This window comes from Podarcis cretensis (genome assembly GCF_951804945.1).
Source record: "Podarcis cretensis genome assembly, chromosome: 3".
Lineage (NCBI taxonomy): Eukaryota > Metazoa > Chordata > Lepidosauria > Squamata > Lacertidae > Podarcis > Podarcis cretensis.
The window spans coordinates 23,910,178-23,930,303 of record NC_137172.1 but is presented as its reverse complement, the minus strand read 5'-3'; positions in this window follow the sequence as shown (position 1 = coordinate 23,930,303).

The following is a 20,126-nucleotide window of genomic DNA, read 5'->3' as shown; positions in this document are numbered from 1 at the left end:
GGCGTTGCCCCCTGCCTCCAGCTCACCTGGCTGGTCTCACGCCCCCCCGGTGGCCGTCCAACCAGGTGCCATGGGGGGCGTGTCCAGCAGCCTTTACGCTGCAGCACCAGCCTCTCTCCCAGGGCCAATTGCCACCGTAAAAAGTTTGGGGGGACACAGGAGTGGAAGGATGGAGCTCTGTTAAAGGATTCAACTACATCCACCTACTCAACTTCTGATGTTATACCAGGTGATCATCTCTCCCCTAAACTGCGGGCAAAGATCTTAAATAGTGAGTTTGTTGATATGTTTAAGTTGGTTCCTCCTGCAGAGGAATTAGGCAGGGATGAAAGGAGGCATTCCCATGGTAAGAGGAAGAACAAGTACCCTTCCGTGCCTAGGACGTTTGAGAACTGGCTTGATGGTTTTCAGGCTTTTATGGGTACGATTGTAGCAGCTTATCCCAAACGGGCTGTGCATTTGGTCGCGTATCTTTCGCATATTCGTACGGCCTACGCCCTCTCAGGAGAGGCCGCCGCCATAAGTTATGATAAGAAGTTTCGTAGGAAGGCTTCCAGGATCCCGTTAGCACGATGGGATCAGATTGAGAATGGCATCTGGTCAATATCAGTGGGCCCATACGTAGAGAAGAAACCGGCCGATTCATTCCGTTCGGCCCGAATCGAGTCTAGTAAGGATTTTAGGCACAAGGTATGTTGGGAGTTCAACAAGGGGTTGTGCCAGAGGCCATCGTGTAAATACCCTCACGAATGCGAGAGATGTGGTGGTGCTCATTCGGTAGCAACCTGCTTTAAAGGGGGGAGGCAGCCCTTTCGTGGGGGCCGGGGGTTCCATCATTCCAGTTCCCAGGGAGCAGCTAAAGTGCTGTTTCAGGTTAAGAACAGTTTCAGGTTAAGAACGGACCTCCAAAACAGATTAAGTACTTAACCCAAGGTCCCTTTGTACTTAAACAATATTTTAAGCTCATCATACACTGTGTTCCAGAAGCTTTTGATTTTTTTCACAGGTCCACCAAACATGTATAAGTGTCCCCTCTGTTTTATCACACCTCCAGCACAGATTTGTTTTTCTCTTATACATTTTAGCTATTTTGGTAGGTGTTAAGTATAAAACATCTTGATTAGGTTTTCCCTCAATACTTCACAGGCTGTAAATTTCCAGTACTTTCTTCACATGCTGTTAAGTTAATGGTTTTCCCAATTCTGTCCCCATTAACTGTGGACATAGGGAGTTCAGTGGGCACTGACTGGAAAGAAAATGAACACACACTGTAACACCAAAGTGAGGGGAGGTCGACACTGTTTTGTACATTCTAAGACAAGATGTGAACCTTAAAAGAACTATCCCTGGAAATTTACACTTATTTTAATTTTGTGATATGATTCTCCAACCAAATAAATATCTTTTCTTCCACCTTGGGGAGCATCATGCCAAATTTTGTGAATGCCTCTTCAGAGGTGTCCAAATTAGTGTAGTTTGGAACAGTCTAGTCTGCCATCTTGATCCAAAATGGCATTCAACGCTTTCCAAATGTAGACAAAAAACAGCTCCTACATTTCAGAAATCAATATGCCAGATATCTTCACAAAGTCTTCATGGAAGATAGCAGCACTTCCTCCCATTATATATCTGACAAGTGTTTTCTCTATTGTCTTTTTAGCACCTACTCAAAACATTCCACTTTGAACTAGCCTTCTTAGTGGATATCTTCATCCAAGTTGATATCGGTATTTCATCTGGAGTGAATTTATTCATCTCTCTCCCCCCTGCCTAAGAAACAGTATCTGACTTTCCTCCTTGATCTGGGCTGATCCAGGGAACTCTCAACCAGGATCTGGTCCCAAAAGTTAATTGCGAGCAGGGCTAACATTTAACAAGGGCTTTTTAAACCCTGTATGGTGGGGAGAAACATTGCCATGGGGGGCCATGGTGAGAGACCTATTGACGCTGCTAGCTCAGTTGGTAGAACATGGAATTCTTAATCTTAATCTCTCTTTTTTTAAAAAAAATGAATTTTTATTGCTTTATCATTATATATACATATAAACAAATACAAAATATAATACATAAATTACATGTGTCGTATCCAGTCCATGAATCATACATATATTACATAGTTGTTTTAAGCTCCACTGAGCCTTAGACTTCCCTCCACTCCTTTGGTAAGTATCAAATAAATTCTGGAATCACATATTGTATCTCCTTTACTTATTAGCCATTCGCTGTTAGAGTTATTCCAGTCCTGCCAGTGTCATCAAAGTTCTACAATTAATTCTTATATACGTCAAATATTTATTCCAGTTGTCATGAAATTTCTGTTCGTCCTGATCCCTTAATCTTCCTGTTATTTTAGCTAGCTCAGCATAGTTTATCATCTTGACTTGCCAGTCACTTATAGTAGATATTACCTCCATTTTCCAGTTTTGTGCGAACATGGTTCTTGCGGCCGTTGTGGCATAGAGAAATAGATTTTTATCTTCTTTTTTACTTTCTTTGCCAGTCATTCCTAGCAGGAAGGCTTCAGGCTTTTTTGGAAAAGTATATTTCAAAAAAAAAATTAAGCTCATTGTAAATCAGTTCCCAAAAGCCTTTCACCTTACTGCATGTCCACCACATATGGTAGAAATCACCTTCTACCTCTCCGCATTTCCAGCATTTCTTACTCTTCAATCTATAAATCTTAGCTAACTTCACTGGCGTGAGATACCACCTATAAATCATTTTCCAAAGGTTCTCCCTCAATGCTGTACATGCCGTGAACTTCATATTAACATTCCACAATTCATGCCATATTACAAAATCAATATTGTGACCAATATCCATGGCCCATTTGGTCATAGCCTCCTTCACCTCTTCATCTTTTGTGTACCAATCCAGTAAGAGATCATACATCCTAGACAAAGTTTTGTTTTTACCTTCTATAACTTCCACATTAAAGTTAGATTTTTTATCTTCAAATGCTAATTCATTTTTGTCTTCTTTTAGCAAGTCGTTTACCTGGTAGTATTGCAACCACCCTGTAAATAAGTTCTTTACCTCTTCATAGGGTTTAAGTTTTATGCCCTGATCAGTTTTCCTGGTAAGTTCTTCATAAGTGGCTTTCCCCCCCTCCATATTAGTTTTTTTGACAGTCAGCACTTCTATTGGTGAAATCCACCAGGGTGTTTTCTTTTCCAACAAATCTTTATTTCTTTCCCAACCTTGGAATATTGGTCCTCTAATAATATGATTTAGAAAGCCTCTATGAACTTTCACCCACTCATACCACAGGTGCCACCCGTACCTGTTATCGAAGCCCTCTAAATCCAAAATGTCAGTATTTTCCAGTTTTATCCAATCTTTCAGCCACATTAAACATGCCGCTTCATAATATAAACTCAAATCTGGTAATGAGAAACCTCCTCTCTCTCTTTTATCTACCAATATTTTCATTTTTATTCGTGGTCTTCTTCCCTGCCAAATGTATCTCGCCAAAGCCCTTTGCCACTCTTTGTACTGTTTCAGCCCTTTAATTACTGGAATAGTTTGAAACAAAAATAGCATTCTGGGCAAGACATTCATTTTAATAACTGATATCCTCCCCAAAAAAGAAAGTTTCAGTGTCTCCCAGATTTCCAGATATTTCTTAATACTCTTCCAAGTAGCCTCATAATTATCTTTATATAAGTTTATGTTTTTAGCTGTAATCCACACTCCGAGATATTTCACCTCCTTTGCTGCCTTAATTCCTGTTTTTTTGTTCTAATTCTACTGTATCTTCTTTGCTTATATTTTTTATCAACATTTTAGTCTTGCTCTTGTTGAGTTTAAGGCCTGCCACATTACCGAACTCTTCTAATTTCTGTAATGCTTCTTGCAGACTATTCTTTGGGTCTTCCAATGTTAATACTATGTCATCCGTGGAAGCTTTCATTTTATATTCCTTACTTCCTACCTTCACTCCTTTGACCTCCATTGTTTCCCTCAACCTCTTATTAAATACTTCCAGCACTGTTATAAATAGCAGGGGAGACAGAGGACACCCTTGCCTCGTCCCTTTAGCAATATCAAAAGATTCTGATATATTATTGTTTATTATAAGTTTGGCTTTTTGCTCTTGATAAATAGTTTCAATACCTTTTCCAAATCCTTCTCCAATCCCCATCATTTTCAAATTTTCCTTCATAAAGCGCCAAGAGATATTATCGAATGCCTTTTCGGCATCTATAAATATCAGCGCTGCCTGCTTATCTATTCTGCTTTCCAAGTATTCAATAATATCTATCAGGATTCTTACGTAATCTTTTAGTTGTCTCCCCGGTAGGAAACCTGCTTGGTCTTTATGGATTCTTTTGCTTAACACTTTTTTTAGTCTTTCCACCAGGACGTCGGCAAATAGTTTATAATCATTATTTAATAATGAGATCAGCCTGTAGTTTTTTACCTCAAGGCCATCCACATCTTTTTTAGGGATTAAGGTAATGTAGGCTTCTTTCCAAGTATTTGGAATTTTCCCTTCTTTTAAGATGTTATTCATAACTTCACATAGTATTGGTGATAGTTAGTCACTTAATATTTTGTAATACTTGGCCGATATGCCATCTGGCCCCGGTGCTTTTCCTATTTTCATTTTCTTTATTGCTTTCCTGATCTCTTCTTCTGTAATTATCTGATTTAATTGTTCTCTTTCTTCAGTCATCATTTGTTGCAAATGATGTTTTTCCTAATAACCTTCTATTTCATTATCTATTTCATTTTCTCTTTTATATAATTCCTTATAGTATTTCTGAAATATCTTTTTTATCTCTATTGGATCTTCCACTGTTCTTTCTCCATCCCTTATCTTACATATCATATTTTGTTTTTTCCTTTCTCTTAATTGCCACGCTAGGTATTTCCCTATCTTATTCACTGATTCAAAGTTCTTTTGTTTCATCATTTTAATCCTCCATTCAATCTCCTGGTTCACTATCATAGAAAGTTGAGCTTGTAGCATCTTTATATTTTGTTTTATTATTTCATCTCCTGGTTTAATAGTTAGCTGTCTTTCATTCTCCATAAGATGTAATAAGATTTCTTCTTTCCTTTTCTCTTTTTCTTTTTTTAGGTGGCTTTTTTTCTGAATTAGGAAGCCTCTCATAATGGCCTTTCCTGCATCCCATACAGTTTCTATAGATGTTCCTTTGTTTAAATTTCAATTGAAATATTCTTTGATTGTCTCTTTCACCTTGTTTATTATCTTTTGGTCATTAAATAATTTTTCATTCATTCTCCATCTGAATGTTCTAGAGTCCTTTCCCTTTATCTCCATATATACTGGATTGTGGTCTGATATGGTTTGTGGGAGAATTTCTGATTTAAGTAAATGTTGCGTCAGTTCCTTCGAGATCCAGATATAATCTATTCTCATAACTCTATTCTATACATCTATTCTATAACATCTATGGTTTGGGTTTGAGAAGAAGGTAAACTGTTTTATAGTAGGGTTTTTAAATCTCCAGGCATCAATTAATCCCATATTATCCACCAAATCAAAGATGGTTCTAGGTAATTTACCTTCCTTCATTTCTTGCTTTTTTATTGATCTATCTAAGTTTGAACCACTCCATTGAAGTCCCCCATCAATATCATTTTTTGTTCCATCCAGTCTATTAACTTATTACCCAATTCCAGAAAAAAACCTGACTTTTTATCGTTAGGCGCATATATTCCGGCGACAATTATCTTTTCTCCTTGAAAAGTGATTTGTACTACTATCATTCTCCCCTCTTCGTCTTTATAAATTAATTTTGGGTCGAGCTTTACTTTTATATATGATACCACTCCTCTTTTCTTAACATTATCTGATGCAACAAAATCCAACCCTAATCTCTTATTAATTAACATTCTTTTATGCTTCCTTGTTACATGAGTCTCTTGTAGACAAATTAAATCAAGGTTCCTCTTTAATAATACATGGGCAATCTGGTTCCTTTTATTTTTATTATTAAGCCCGTTCACATTCCACGACAGTATTTTTAAAGCCATGGTTGATATACAATAAATAGGTTATCAAATCTAGGTTAGGTCTACTGTTCCTTATCTTCTGTCTCTTCCTTTTCTTTTTCTTCTCCTGAATTTTCCTCTTCTCCCTCCCCACTCCCTCCATCTCCCCCCTCTCTCCCTCCATCTGCTCCCCTTCCTCCCATCCCCCCATCCTTTCCAGTTCCTTTTTGTACCTTCTTGCAAATTTTTCCAGCTCCAGAGGACTAGACACTTTAAATCTTTTTTCCTTAAAACAGAATGAAATCCATTCCGGGAATTCCCATCTGTGTTGGATCCCATTTTTCTTCAACTGGTTGGTTAATTTTTTATAAATATCTCTCGTTCGAAGAAATCTTGAAGGAATCTCTTTAAATATAATAATTGATTCTCCCTGAATACACAACTTTTTGTTATAGTTCTGTTTCAATACTGCATTCCTCGTATCCAAAGAGTTGAACATAACTAATATGTCTCCTGGCAGTTTCTTCCCTCTAGCTTTAGCGGATTTTACTTTTATCCGAAAGATGTTTGCTATTGAATATCCCATATCCTCTTCCTTCATATCTAACCAAGCTGCCAGTTCTTTAACCAGTTTAGAACTTATATTTCCATTTGGGTCCTCTGGGATCCCCCTGAATATCAGATTTGAATGTTTCTGTCTCATCTGAGTCATTGCCATACTGTCCAACAATTCTTCCTGTATTTTATTTATCTCCTTGACCTCTATTTTAATCCTATCCATATCCTTCCTACTTTCTTTCATATCTTTTTGCACCCTCTTCATTGAGTCCTCAAGAGCTTTGGATCTTACCGTCAAATCTTTTACTTTTCCTGTCAGCTCTCCCACCACCCCCTCCAATCTCTTATCCAATGTATCCTGTACTTCTAATAACTTTTTCTGAATATATTGTTCATTATGTTTAAATTCTTTCCTTATTTCCGCCATTAAGCTGTCATAGTCCTTGATTTCTTTCCCTTCTTTACCATTTTCTTGTCTGGATGGTCTCCTTTCTACTGGCATTCCCATCCCTTTTTTCATTTTGTATTTCAGCTTATATTAATTAACTAGTAAAATTGTTCACCCCTAGAGGTCGCTAAAGGGATGCGGATGGCGCTGTGGGTAAAACCTCAGTGCCTAGGACTTGCTGATTGCATGGTCGGCGGTTCGAATCCCTGCGGCAGAGTGCGCTCCCGCCATTCGGTCCCAGTGCCTGCCAACCTAGCAGTTCGAAAGCATCCCCGGTGCAAGTAGATAAATAGGGACTGCTTACCAGCGGGAAGGTAAACGGTGTTCCGTGTGCTGCGCTGGCTCGCCAGATGCAGCTTGTCACGGTGGCCACGTGACCCGGAAGTGTCTGCGGACAGCGCTGGCTCCCAGCCTATAGAGTGAGATGAGCGCACAACCCTAGAGTCTGTCAAGACTGGCCCATACGGGCAGGGGTACCTTTACCTTTACCTTAGAGGTCGCTAAACTGAGATATTGAATTTCTCTATTCCTCCAATGTAATTCTTCTAGTGTAGTTCCCTTCTGCCCCCACACGGTGGCACCTTAGTTGCCTTATATTAATTATCTGATAAGATTTTCCCCACCCCTAGAGGTCGCAAAGCTGAGATATTAACTTTCTCTATTCTTCCAATGTAGTTTTTCCCATGTGGTTCCCTTCTACCCCCACACGGTGGCGCCTTAATTGCTTTCCAAGTCTTAACTCTTAAAATATAAAAAATACAAAGAAGGAGAGGGAAGGAGAGGGGAAAACAATAACAAAAATCTGAGAAAAAGGGAGGGGGGAGACACACAACCAACAAGTTCTCAGGAACAGGATACGAGGTGAGTCTCAATGTGAGAGCAGAAACAGGGAAGAGAGTTGGACCTAAGCGGAGGGAGCTCCACGAGGAGAGGAGCTTCCCGGGGTAACGAAAGGTCTTGCCGAAAAGTCCTACTTAAGCCTTCCTTTCTTTTCCCCTTGTCCGTTTGCCCCCAGTCTCTTCCGACTAAAGCGGTAATTCAATCGCTTAAAGTGCAGCGTCCATCTTCTCCTAATTAGTTGTTGTTGTGTACCCCTTTAAAGAAGGAGGAGGAAACAAAATGTGAAATGGCGGCGGAGAGTCCCGCTGTATTCTCAAACTCTCCTCATACAGTTCATGTTCTCCTCCCAAACCTCCTTAAAGAGACACTGCCTCTCAGCGTTTCAGTTTCTCTTATTTCCAGTTCAATTTTTAGTCCTTCAGATGCCTCAAGCATAAAACAATCACTGTTTAAACGTGGGAGGTGGAAATCACAATTTAAGCACTATTTAAAACAGGCACTGTTTAAACAGGCAAGCAAGAGGGTTGATTGCAGAGTCTCACTTATGTTTCCCAAACTAGTCGCTGGCGTAACGCACTCCAACCTGGACAAAGAATTTCCATTCACTTCTCTCTAGTCCATTAAGATATTTTCAGTCATTTTGTTGCCTCAGATTTCTTATACTTTGTATCCGAGGTCTCTCCGCTACACCCACTTAGCGGTTACTTTCTTGCTTTCTCTCCTCTCCCAGCCTTCCGTTATACTCCATTTTACTCTTACCGCTGCAGTGGACTCCTTCTCCTTTCTCCCCACATCTTCTTATTCCGCTGGTTTTCTTAGCCAAATTTCTTGGCCAGATTTCTATTTGTTGTTGCTTTCGTTGCCTTATTTGAATCCCAGCTTCTTAACTGCTGTTGGAGGCTCACCGCTTTCACTCGGAGCCTGAGGCTTCACAGCACGGGGTTTGTTGCTTCCCCTCGTGTTGCAGCTCAAATCCTGTTAAAAACTAAAAAACAGGAGAGCACACAAAGCACCACCGGGTACTCTGTCCCCCAGGATAATCCTCCTGGGGTTTCGAGGTTCACGGAGCCTTCGTGACGCCTCTGGACCCCCGTGTTGTTCGAGATCCCCCGGAGGGTAGCCTCGCACTCCTTTTTCGTGGCTGTGGCTCACCGGAAGTCTGTTAGGGCCCTGACTGCAGCCAATTCATTTTCATTGAGTCAGAGCAGACCCTGCTGGCTGGTTCCGGCAGCCATATTGAATGGTGGAATTCTTAATCTTAATCTCAGGGTCATGGATGCGAGCTCCACATTGGACAAAAGATTCCTGCACTGCAGGGAGTTGGACCAAATGATCCATGTGGTTCCCTACAACTCTCACATTTTAAGATTCTTTGACCCCTGGCGCCAGCCCTACATTAGTTCCGTATCAGATTGTTTTACAATCAGAGCAGTTTTGGAAGGTTCAGCTCACCATCTTCATTTAAAATGGAGTCCAATGGTTTCCAATTATAGAACAAAACCCCTTCCTTAGTCCCAGGAATCATCATGCCAAATTGGGCAATGAAATCTTCTGTGAGGTCCCAAGCAGTGTAGTTTGGTACTGTTTGGTCTACTCTCTTGACATTGCAAAATGAAGCAATTTGCAATGGTAAATCTCCATGGGATGCCTCATGGGAAGCAATTCATAAATGAAACAATAACAAAATAAATAAAGTTGTTGAAAGGGAATGAAATTTCAGAGATCGCAATACTGGATAGTTAACTTTTATAAATATTAGTTAGAAACATTTTCCCTTTAAAAACAATGATAAACACAACCCTTGTTGGCTGCCCATTTCATGACTGTGAACAGCCAGAGATGATGTACTGGACAGACCCAAGAGCAATACGATGTTTTTCTCTCATTTAACAGAGCTTGCAGCAACACCATACATTTAAAGAACTCCTACACCACTTAAACAGCCATGGCTTCCCCAAGAACTGTAGTTTCTTAAGGGTGTTGACCTCACAGTGCTACAATTCCCAGCACTCTTTACTAGCTACAGTTTCGAGGATTCTCAAACCCAAAGTAGTATAAGAGTGCTGTCAATGTATAGCATAGATCTGAACATAGGAAAAACCCATTCTACAACCACAGGTGTTTCAAAGTTTGCCTCGCTAGCTGCTTTTGATTCCTTCTGTGGAACTGCAACACACTTATACCGAAAAGTGAATCTGAGAAGACACAACTTAAAAATTACCGCCCCATATCCCTGCTTAATGTGGATTACAAAATTTTTGGCTAAAAGATTGAAAAAGGTATTGGCAGAAGTGATACAAAAAGACCAAGCTGGCTTTCTCCCAGGCAGACATCTATCTGATAAAATACACAAATCCACCCTCATCAAACATGAACATAACATACAGTGAGCATAACATACAATACAAACAACCAAATAAAAGACTTCCTTTATCCTGTATCTGGCCTCTTTATTTACTTCTTATAAACTGTTTCTTTTATGAATAATTATTAAGATTTTTCTAATTATAACTTAAATATCCACAAAGTCTCTTGCAGATATTAATCGAAACAAATCCAGGTATGTATTTTAGGGCACTGTTTTGTGAAGTATTCTCTGCATTTCCCTCAAGCTTTTTGAAACTCTTGTCTAGTGTGATCTCTAATTGTCTCTGTTAATCTAGCCAGTTCAATATACTCTAACAGTTTGTCTTGCCATTCCTTTTTTGTTGGCACAGTTTCTTTTTCCCAGTTTTTAGCAATTATGATCCTTGCAGCTGCTGTGGCATAGAGGACTATTTTCTGATCTTCTCTTGCTATACCTGTGTCTGTTATCCTTAGTAGAAAAGCTTCTGTATTTTTTCATAAAGTTATACTTACACATTTTTTAAGCTCATCATACACTGTGTTCCAGAAGTTTTTGATTTTTTTCACAGGTCCACCAAACATGTATAAGTGTCCCCTCTGTTTTACCACACCTCCAGCTCAGATATGTTTTTGTCTTATACATTTTAGCTATTTTGGTAGGTGTACCATCTATAAAACATCTTGATTAGGTTTTCCCTCATTACTTAACAGGCTGTAAATTTCCAGTACAGTGGTGCCTCGCAAGACAAAATTAATCTGTTCCGCGAGTCTCTTCGTCTAGCGGTTTTTTCGTCTTGCGAAGCACAGCTATTAGCGGCTTAGCGGCTATTAGCGGCTTAGTGGCTATTAGCGGCTTAGTGGCTTGAAGAAAAAGGAAAAAAACTTGCAAGAACTCGCAAGGTGTTTCGTCTTGCAAAGCAAGCCCATAGGGAAATTCGTCTTGCGGAATGACTCAAAAGACGGAAAACTCTTTCGTCTAGCGAGTTTTTCGTCTTGCGAGGCATTCGTCTTGCGGGGCACCACTGTACTTTCTACATAGTTCTTCCCATGCTGTTAAGTTAATGGTTTTCCCAATATCTAAAGCCCACTTGATCATTATCTCCTTGACCTGATATTACTTTGGTTTGGTTTTGTAATAACACTTTTTCTAATAATGAGGATTCTTTTTTTTTTTTTTTTATAATAATTTCTACCAATTTCCACACATATAATAAAGAACAATACAAAACAGTATCACATCATACTCATCGGTTCTTACCCTTCTTTCTTTGACTTCCCCATACCTCCCCATCCCTGCATCCTTGTTTAATAATTCTTTAGCAACCCTTAAGTCCATTGTCTTAGTTCCCTTTCGTAAAAGTTTCTTAAGTTTTTTTGTTTACTGCTGCAATTCTTTACTTCTTACCCCCTGACATCCTAACATTCCTCAATTTTGCAATTATTTTTAAGATATATTTTGAAGTTCTTCCAGTCCTCTTCCATTGTCTCTTTCCCCTGGTCCCGGATTCTGCCCGTCATCTCGGCCAGTCCCATAAAGTCAATCACCTTTGTTTGCCATTCTTCCAGAGTAGGTAGTTCTTGCGTCTTCCAATACTTTGCCAGTAGAATTCTTGCTGCTGTAGTGGCATACATAAAGAAAGTCCTATCCTTCCTTGACACCGCTTGGCCCACCATGCCCAAGAGGAAAGCCTCTGGTTTCTTAGGAAAAGTCCACTTAAGGACCTTCTTAATTTCATTATAGATCATTTCCCAGAAAGCTTTAACCTTTGGGCAGGTCCACCAAAGGTGGTAGAAAGTGCCTTCAGTCTCATTACATTTCCAACACTTATTATTAGGCAAATGATAAATTTTTGCAAGCTTGACTGGGGTCATGTACCACCGGTAGATCATTTTCATAATATTTTCTCTTAATGCATTACATGCAGTAAATTTAATACCGGTGGTCCATAACTGTTCCCAGTCAGCAAACATAATATCATGACCGATATCTTGTGCCCATTTAATCATAGCTGATTTCACCGTTTCATCCTGTGTATTCCATTTTAGCAGCAAGTTATACATTTTTGATAAGTTCTTAGTATTGGGTTCCAACAATTCTGTTTCTAATTTTGACTTCTCTTTCTGAAATCCTATTTTCCTGTCCTGTTTAAACGTCTCATTTATTTGATGATAATGCAACCAATCTCGGACCTTAGGCTTTAGTTTCTCATAACTCTGAAGTTTCACCCTTTCACCATCGTATTCTAAAATCTCATGATATTTTGGCCATTTAGAATCCATATTAAGCTTTTTTACTTCCCTAGCTTCCATTGGTGACACCCACCTAGGGGTTTTACTTTCCAACAAATCTTTGTATCTAATCCAAACGTTATACAATGCTTTCCTTACAATATGGTTTTTAAAGCTTTTATACACCTTTACCTTGTCGTACCATAAGTATGCATGCCAACCAAAACTATTATCGTACCCTTCCAGATCCAAAATGTCAGTGTTCTCAAGAAGTAGCCAGTGTTTCAACCAGCAGAAAGCTGCTGATTCATAATAAAGTCTTAAGTCCGGCAGGGCAAACCCCCCTCTATCCTTTGCGTCAGTTAAAATCTTAAATTTAATTCTGGGCTTTTTGCCCTGCCAGACAAATTTTGATATATCTTTCTGCCACTTCTTGAAGCATTCCATCTTGTCCACAATCTGCAACGTCTGGAATAAAAACAACATTCTAGGCAGTACATTCATCTTAATAGTAGCGATTCGGCCTAGCAAGGAAAGTTTCAGCCTTGACCATATTTCCAGATCTTTTTTAACTTCTGACCAACATTTTTCATAATTGTCCTTAAATAAGTTCACATTCTTGGATGTTAAGTTTACCCCCAGGTATTTTACCCTTTTTGTTATCTCCAAGCCTGTTTCATTCTGAAAACTCTCTCTTTCTTCCATTGTTAAATTTTTTTCCAACACTTTCGTTTTTTGTCTATTCAATTTAAAACCTGCTACTCGACCAAATATATCAATTAATTCTAATACTCTTTTAGTACTAGTATCTGGCTGTTGCAAAGTCAATACTAGATCATCTGCAAATGCTCTTAATTTATAATGTCTAACTCCGACCTGAACTCCTTTAACCAACTGGTCCTTTCTAATCATGTTTAACAATACCTCCAGGACTGATATAAAAAGCAAAGGGGATATTGGGCAACCCTGTCGTGTACCTTTTTCTATAGGTATTTCTTCTGTTACCACATTATTTACAATTAATTTGGCCTTTTGTTGAGAATATATTGCACCTATACCGTTTTCAAAACCTTGGCCTGCCCCCATCCCTTGGAGATTCTTTTTCATAAAAGTCCAACAAATGTTGTCAAAGGCTTTCTCCGCATCCACAAAAATCAAAACTGCTTTCCTATTAATGTCAACATCCAGCAGCTCCAAAATATCTATAATGTTTCTCACATTGTCTGACATATGTCTACCTGGGAGAAAGCCTGTTTGGTCCTTATGAATCTCTTCTGCTAAAACTCTTTTCAATCTTTTTGCCAAAATGTCTGCAAAAATTTTGTAATCCACATTGAGTAAAGATATAGGGCGGTAGTTTTTAACCTGGTTCTTCTCAGTCTCTGTTTTCGGTATAAGTGAGATGAAAGCCTCTTTCCACGATTCAGGTGCCTTTTTCCCCTTCAAAATTTCATTGCAAACTTCCTTCAATGGTTGTGTCAGCCATTCTTTCAACATTTTGTAGTATTTGGCCGTCAGGCCATCTGGTCCTGGTGATTTTCCCAATTTCATATTTTGAATGGCACCCTCTATTTCTTGTTCTGTTATTTCCTCATTTAAGATCCTTTTACTTTGTTCTGAGATTTTTGGTAAACCGTATTTTCTGATGAATTCTTCTATTTCTTGCTCGTTGATTGGCCCTTGTGCATACAATTTCTTAAAAAAGCTTTGAAAACAATTGTTGATCTCATTGGATTTATGGATAATTTTTCCATCCATTTCTAAACTTGTTACAGTGTTCATTTTCTGCCTTTTTTTCAATTGCCATGACAGAAGTTTCCCACATTTATCCGCTGATTCAAAAGTTCTTTGTCTCATTTGCCTTATCTTCCACTCTATTTGTTGGTTCATAAGCTCCATGTACTGCATCTGATAGAACTTTATTTCTCTCAAAATCTCATGGGATTTTGGTTTAGACCTCAACTTCTTCTCTCCTTCTTTTATTTTTTCTAAAAATTTTTCCTTCTTCTCATTTTGTTGCTTCCTCTTAATAGAATTTTGTTGAATTAGGAAACCTCGCATCACGGCTTTACTTGCGTCCCAAATTATTCTTTTTTCCACATCTGTTTTCCTGTTGATCTCAAAGTAATCTTTTAATGTTTTAAGGGCCTTCTTGTGGATCTCTTCATCCTTAAATAGGGTGTCGTTCATTCTCCATCTAAAGGATCCAGTTGTTGTTAGTTTCATCTCCATCTTCACCGCATTATGGTCGGAGCACGTTTTTGGACATATTTCTACTTTTTTTGTTCTTGGCGCCAGACTACTAGAAATCCAGATTTGGTCTATTCTTGTCCATGTCATTTTTGCTTCAGAGAAGAAGGTTCCCTCTCTCTCTAGAGGATTCTTTATTCTCCAAATATCAATCAAGTCCATTGTTTCAGTCATTTCGAAAAAGATCTTTGGTAGTCTCCCTTCTTTTGAAATCACTTGTCTCTGTGCTTTATCCATGTTTGTTGAGACAACTCCATTCATATCTCCCATCATTAGGATTTTATAGTCTAAAAAGTCAACTAATGTCTCATGCAACTTCCTAAAGAATTCGGCCTTCCCTTCATTTGGGGCATAAACTCCCACAATTAATATCTTTTCTCCTTGAATTTGTATTTCAATTGCCAGGTATCTTCCTTGTTCATCTTTAAATATCAATTTTGGAGCCAACTTTTCCTTTGCATAGATCACCACACCTCTTTTCTTTACTTTGTCTGATGAGATAAATTCTTGACCAAGTCTCTTATTTATCAGTAATTTCCTATGTATCCTGGCAATATGGGTTTCTTGCAAACATATTATGTCTAATTGTTCTTTCTTCAAAATGTGAAAAACCTGTCGTCTTTTCCGAGGAAGGTTCAGACCGTTACAGTTCCAACTAAGGAGTTGCAGAGACATTTTGTATTTAGGTAGCTGTTCCTCCAACTGCTCCAAGCTTCTGCTCTTCCTCCGATGGTGGTAGTGAAAGTCCAAATGACAAATTTGCTATATCAGGTGGTTCCCTCTCCTCCGCGGTTCCTTTCTGCAGATCCTCCAGGTACTTCTCCAGAAATTGTTCTTTGTCCTGAATTGTTTTTATTTTAATCTTCCTTCCTTTGAAGTTAAAGGACAATCCTTGTGGAAACTCCCATCTGAATGGTATAGTGTTTTTCTTCAGCAGGTCTACTAAGCTTTTGTAATATGTTCTCACCTCTAAAATGTATTTAGGAATGTCCTTGAAAATCTGTATCTGACAATTTTGGATCACCAATGCCTTTTGATAATGCAAATTCAATATTCTATCTCTTTCTTCTTTTGATCTCAATGTAATTAGACAGTCCCTTGGTTTTTTATCCTGCCTTCTACCCAGTCGAAAGGCTGATATTATCTCAAGTTCCTCATCTTCCTCCCATTCCTCCTGCCAAAAAGTTATGATGTTCTCTGTAAGAAATTTCACAAGGTTGTCCCCTTCCCCTTCAGGCACCAATCTAAATTTTAAATTCTTCTCTTTACGTTGAAGTTCCAGTAAGGAGAGGGCTGCATCATGCTCATTCACTTTTTTAATAATAGGCCCAAATTTTTCCCTTGTCTCTTCAGCCGTTGTTTTTGCACTTTCTGCAATCTTTCGTGTTTCTGAACTTTCCTGAATTAATCTATTTATAGAATCTGTGTTCGATGTAACACTAGCTGTATTCACATCCAACCTTGTTGTCAACTCTGTTAATTTTTTAGAATTCTCTGTCGATAGCTTTGTCAATGCTTCCAGGGATTGATTTATTTTAAGTAGTGCCTGAGTCATAGGATCCATAGAAGCTGGTGTTTTTTCCTGCACAGCTGCAGTTCCTGATATAGAGGCCCTTTTCTTGTGAGATTGTTTTGCTTTCTGCCTTGTTACTATCTCTTCTGTAGGGGCACTCATATCCTCAAGGTCGTTTTCACAGAGTTGATTCCCAAGTGGAAAATCCCACTGTTACTTTTCCAAGTGCAACAGTTTCACATAGAACCCTCTAGAGGGAGCATTCAATTGTATCCAAATGGCAAAGATAGAAGAAAACAAAGAGGCAAGGAAGTATAACAGTAGCCAGAAATTTCCAATATCCAGATTGTAATGTCTCTATTTTCTATGTGGCCAAAATGCAACAAAGTACGTCTAAGGTCCGGTAACTTTGTTACAAACAAGTCCCCACTTCTCAAAGTTTGACAGTCCACGTCCCGGTGTCTTGTTTGGGCAGCCCGACCCCGGGGGATTTGGCAATGGAAGGTCTTAATTTTCCATTAATTTTCCAGCAGGTTAACAACGTTCCAATCCCTTCCCCCCTTCTCCTGCCAATCTGGGGGGAGGTTTTAAGTCCGATGTCAGTTTGACAGCTTAAAAAAATTAGAAAGATTCCCTTTAAGTGCAGCTTGATTTTCGTTGCTTTATCTCTTCTGCAGTTCCGGGGAGGCAGACTTCCTTAATTTTTGCCTTTCCCGTTTTCAGCCAAATTTTTTTTTTTTTTTAATGTCCCGTTACTTTTTCAATCTTACTCACGGGTGTTGTAGTCAAATTCCAATTGCAGGAAGGAATCGGCGCTCTCCGCTCATGGCGACGCGGCTTCACTCCGCTAGCTGGGTGACGACTCTCAGCACCGCGCTTACCCCGATGCCGCTCAGAAGCCTTTAAAAAGGCTCCCTCACAGTACCGGGGGGCGCAAAGGGTGCCCACCGAATCTCCTTTGTTCACAGGCTCCGCGCCTGTGATTTTAGGGGTCCCCCGCTTGCCGTAGCGGGTGAGACCCGAACTAACGGAGCAGTCCTGCCTCGGAGCTCGAGGCTCGGACCGCCATTAAGCGCTGGCGCCGACCGGAAGTCTATGTCTAATAATGAGGATTCGTTTGAGAAACCTTTTTTCTTTTTCTGTCCTGAACACTTCATGCAATTAATGGTATTGGATCCAACCGATAAGGTGTTGTTTTATTTCCTCATAATCTTTAATTACCAATTTATTGTCTTTCCCCCTAATCAGATCTTTATATGTGGCCCATTCTAATTCCATATTTTTTTTTTATTGTAATTGCTCCTACAGGTGATGCCCACCATGGTGTTTTCGGTTCTAGGAGATCCTTATATTTTGTCCATGGTTTATATAATGATTTCCTTATGACGTGTTTCATAAATCCTGTATACTTTCCCTTTTTCATAAGCTAAATACGCATGCCAACCATAACGGTTATTAAACCCTTCTAGATCTAACAAATCACCATATTTTAATACAATCCACTCTTTTAGCCAATTTAGACAGACAGCATAGTAATATAAATTTAGGTCAGGTAGAGCTAGTCCACCTCTATGTTTTTTATCTATTAGATGTTTGTGTTTAATTCTTGCTTTTTTATACTGCCATATGAATTTGGATATCTCTTTTTGCCATCTAAGACTTCCCATTCATCTAATTATCAGTATCATTTGGAATGGATACATCATTTTAGGCAACACGTTCATTTTAACCACTGATATTCTGCCAACAAGTGATCATCTTAACATATTCCAGATTTCTAAATCTTTTTTGATTCCTTTCCAGGTTTTTATGTAATTATCTTTGAGTAGATTACTATTCACTGGGCAACAATTTTTTACTTTTTGAATGTTGTCTAGATTGCTACAACTGATTTAGGGTATTTTTTGCACTGCTGAATCAGGAAATGGCATCCGTTTCTCTCCATCAGGTCAGGTTTTTGTGCTATGTTGATTTGAAAAAAATCAGATCTTGTGACAAAATCGATTACATTTTTGTGGCATTATCAGCTGATTTTTGTCAACACATATCATCCTAAATATGTTTTTAAGAGAAAAAAATGTTTTTCCAACAACATATATTGATTACCTGATAGAAACATTGATTATTGTAAACTGAATGGTGGGCATTGATAAAGATAAGTACACATAAATTGCATGTTGCTTCACCATTTTTTAAACTTCAGGGCTTGAACTTCCATTTCTTGGAACTCCTGGAATGCTCAGCAGCAGGGAGGTCTCTCTTCAGAATCCTTCAGTAGTCAGCCATCATGACTGTGTCCCAGTGACCCTTATACCTGGTCTCCATTTCTTTCATGTCCTGATGGAATCTCTCCCCTGCTCGTTACTCATTGAACCCAAGTTCTCAGGAAACCGGTCCATATGTGAAAATAGGTAGTGCATCTTGACACTCATGTTGCAGCCCAGGTTTCTGAAAGCAGTCAGCATGTTGTTGACAAGTTCTGCGTAGTTTCTGGCCTTATTGTTGCCAAGAAAGTTCTTCACTACCAGAACAAATGCCTTCCACGCTTCCAGTTCCACTTCGTTCATTGAGTTTCCGAACTCTGGATCTCTGATGAGCTGACGGATCTGAGGACCATCAAAGATGCCAGCTTTCAACTTCTCCATGGTCAATCCTGGAAAAGCCTGGCACAAGTAAGTGAAGCAGTCACCATCCTTGTCCAGAGCCTTGGTGAACTGCTTGATTAAGCCGAGCTTGATGTGCAGCGGTGGGAAGAGTATTCTGTCTCTGTCCACCAGAGGGTCGTTGATGACATTCCTTTCTTTGCAAGGCACCAATTCCTCCCGCACAGGCCAGTCCTTCTTTGTGTAATGCTGAGCACGGTCCCTCCTATCCCACATGCACAGAAAACATGGGTACTTGGTGAAGCCAGACTGTTGTCCTAACAAAAAGTTCGCCATCTTCAGGTCAACACAAATAAACCACTTATGCTGATTATAACCAATTTTCTCCAGCACATACTTCACTGCTTCATAGTTCTCCTTCAGTGTAGTCGAGTGACCCAGGGGTAAAGAGGCAAACTGGTTGCCATTGTGTAGCAGAACACATTTCAGTGCTGTCAATGAACAGTCTCCAATCTTTGGGTTCGTACTGTGGCACTACAAGCTTGAGCAGAAGCTGCGCAATATCTGCACAGTACACCAAGTCCATCTCTTCCGAGAAAAAATGGAGGTTTTATGACTTCAAACTGATCCCTTTTCGACATAATCACCCAGAACTATCAGACCTGAATACTTCTTGTCATTAAAATAATCAATTCCAATCAAAACAATTATTCGACATGGCATTTTACCCCCACCAACACAAGTGTACATGTGAACAAAAATGTAAAAAAACGACATGTGGCCATAGCTCAAAAACTTGACCTGATTGAGCAAAACCAATGTGATTTTTGGATTCAGCGCATCAGATTCGTCCTAAATCAACTGAAAAAATGCAGACAACAAATTTGTTGTTGACCAGTGTAATAATTTAGGGCCTTACAGCACATCATCCTTGAGTGTTTTAGCCTCACCAGTAGGTGTCCTTAACCTATTGTGATTATTGAATAAGCTAATTGGTAAGAACTTTTCTTTGTTTTTCTTGGATTCTTTGCTGCCACCATGAGAGGGATCTGATTCCCCAAAGCCTAATAAAGGCTGAGTTTCCAGATCCTTTATCACATTGGTTGCCCTCCTCTACACATGTCTCAGCTTGTCAACAACCTTCAATTGTGGTGCCCAGAATTGGTGGCAGTATTCCAGGGGTTGTCAGACCAAGGCAGATGTCTATATCTATATAGTATTTCCATGGCCTGGGACAGATTAGCTCATGTTATCAGTTGCTAATGATCAACAGTGGGAGACAGCGACTGCCTCCATGTTATGCTCCCAGAGGCATCTGCTTGGCCACAATGGGAAACAGAATACTGAACTAGATATTCATTTTCTTTCTGATCCA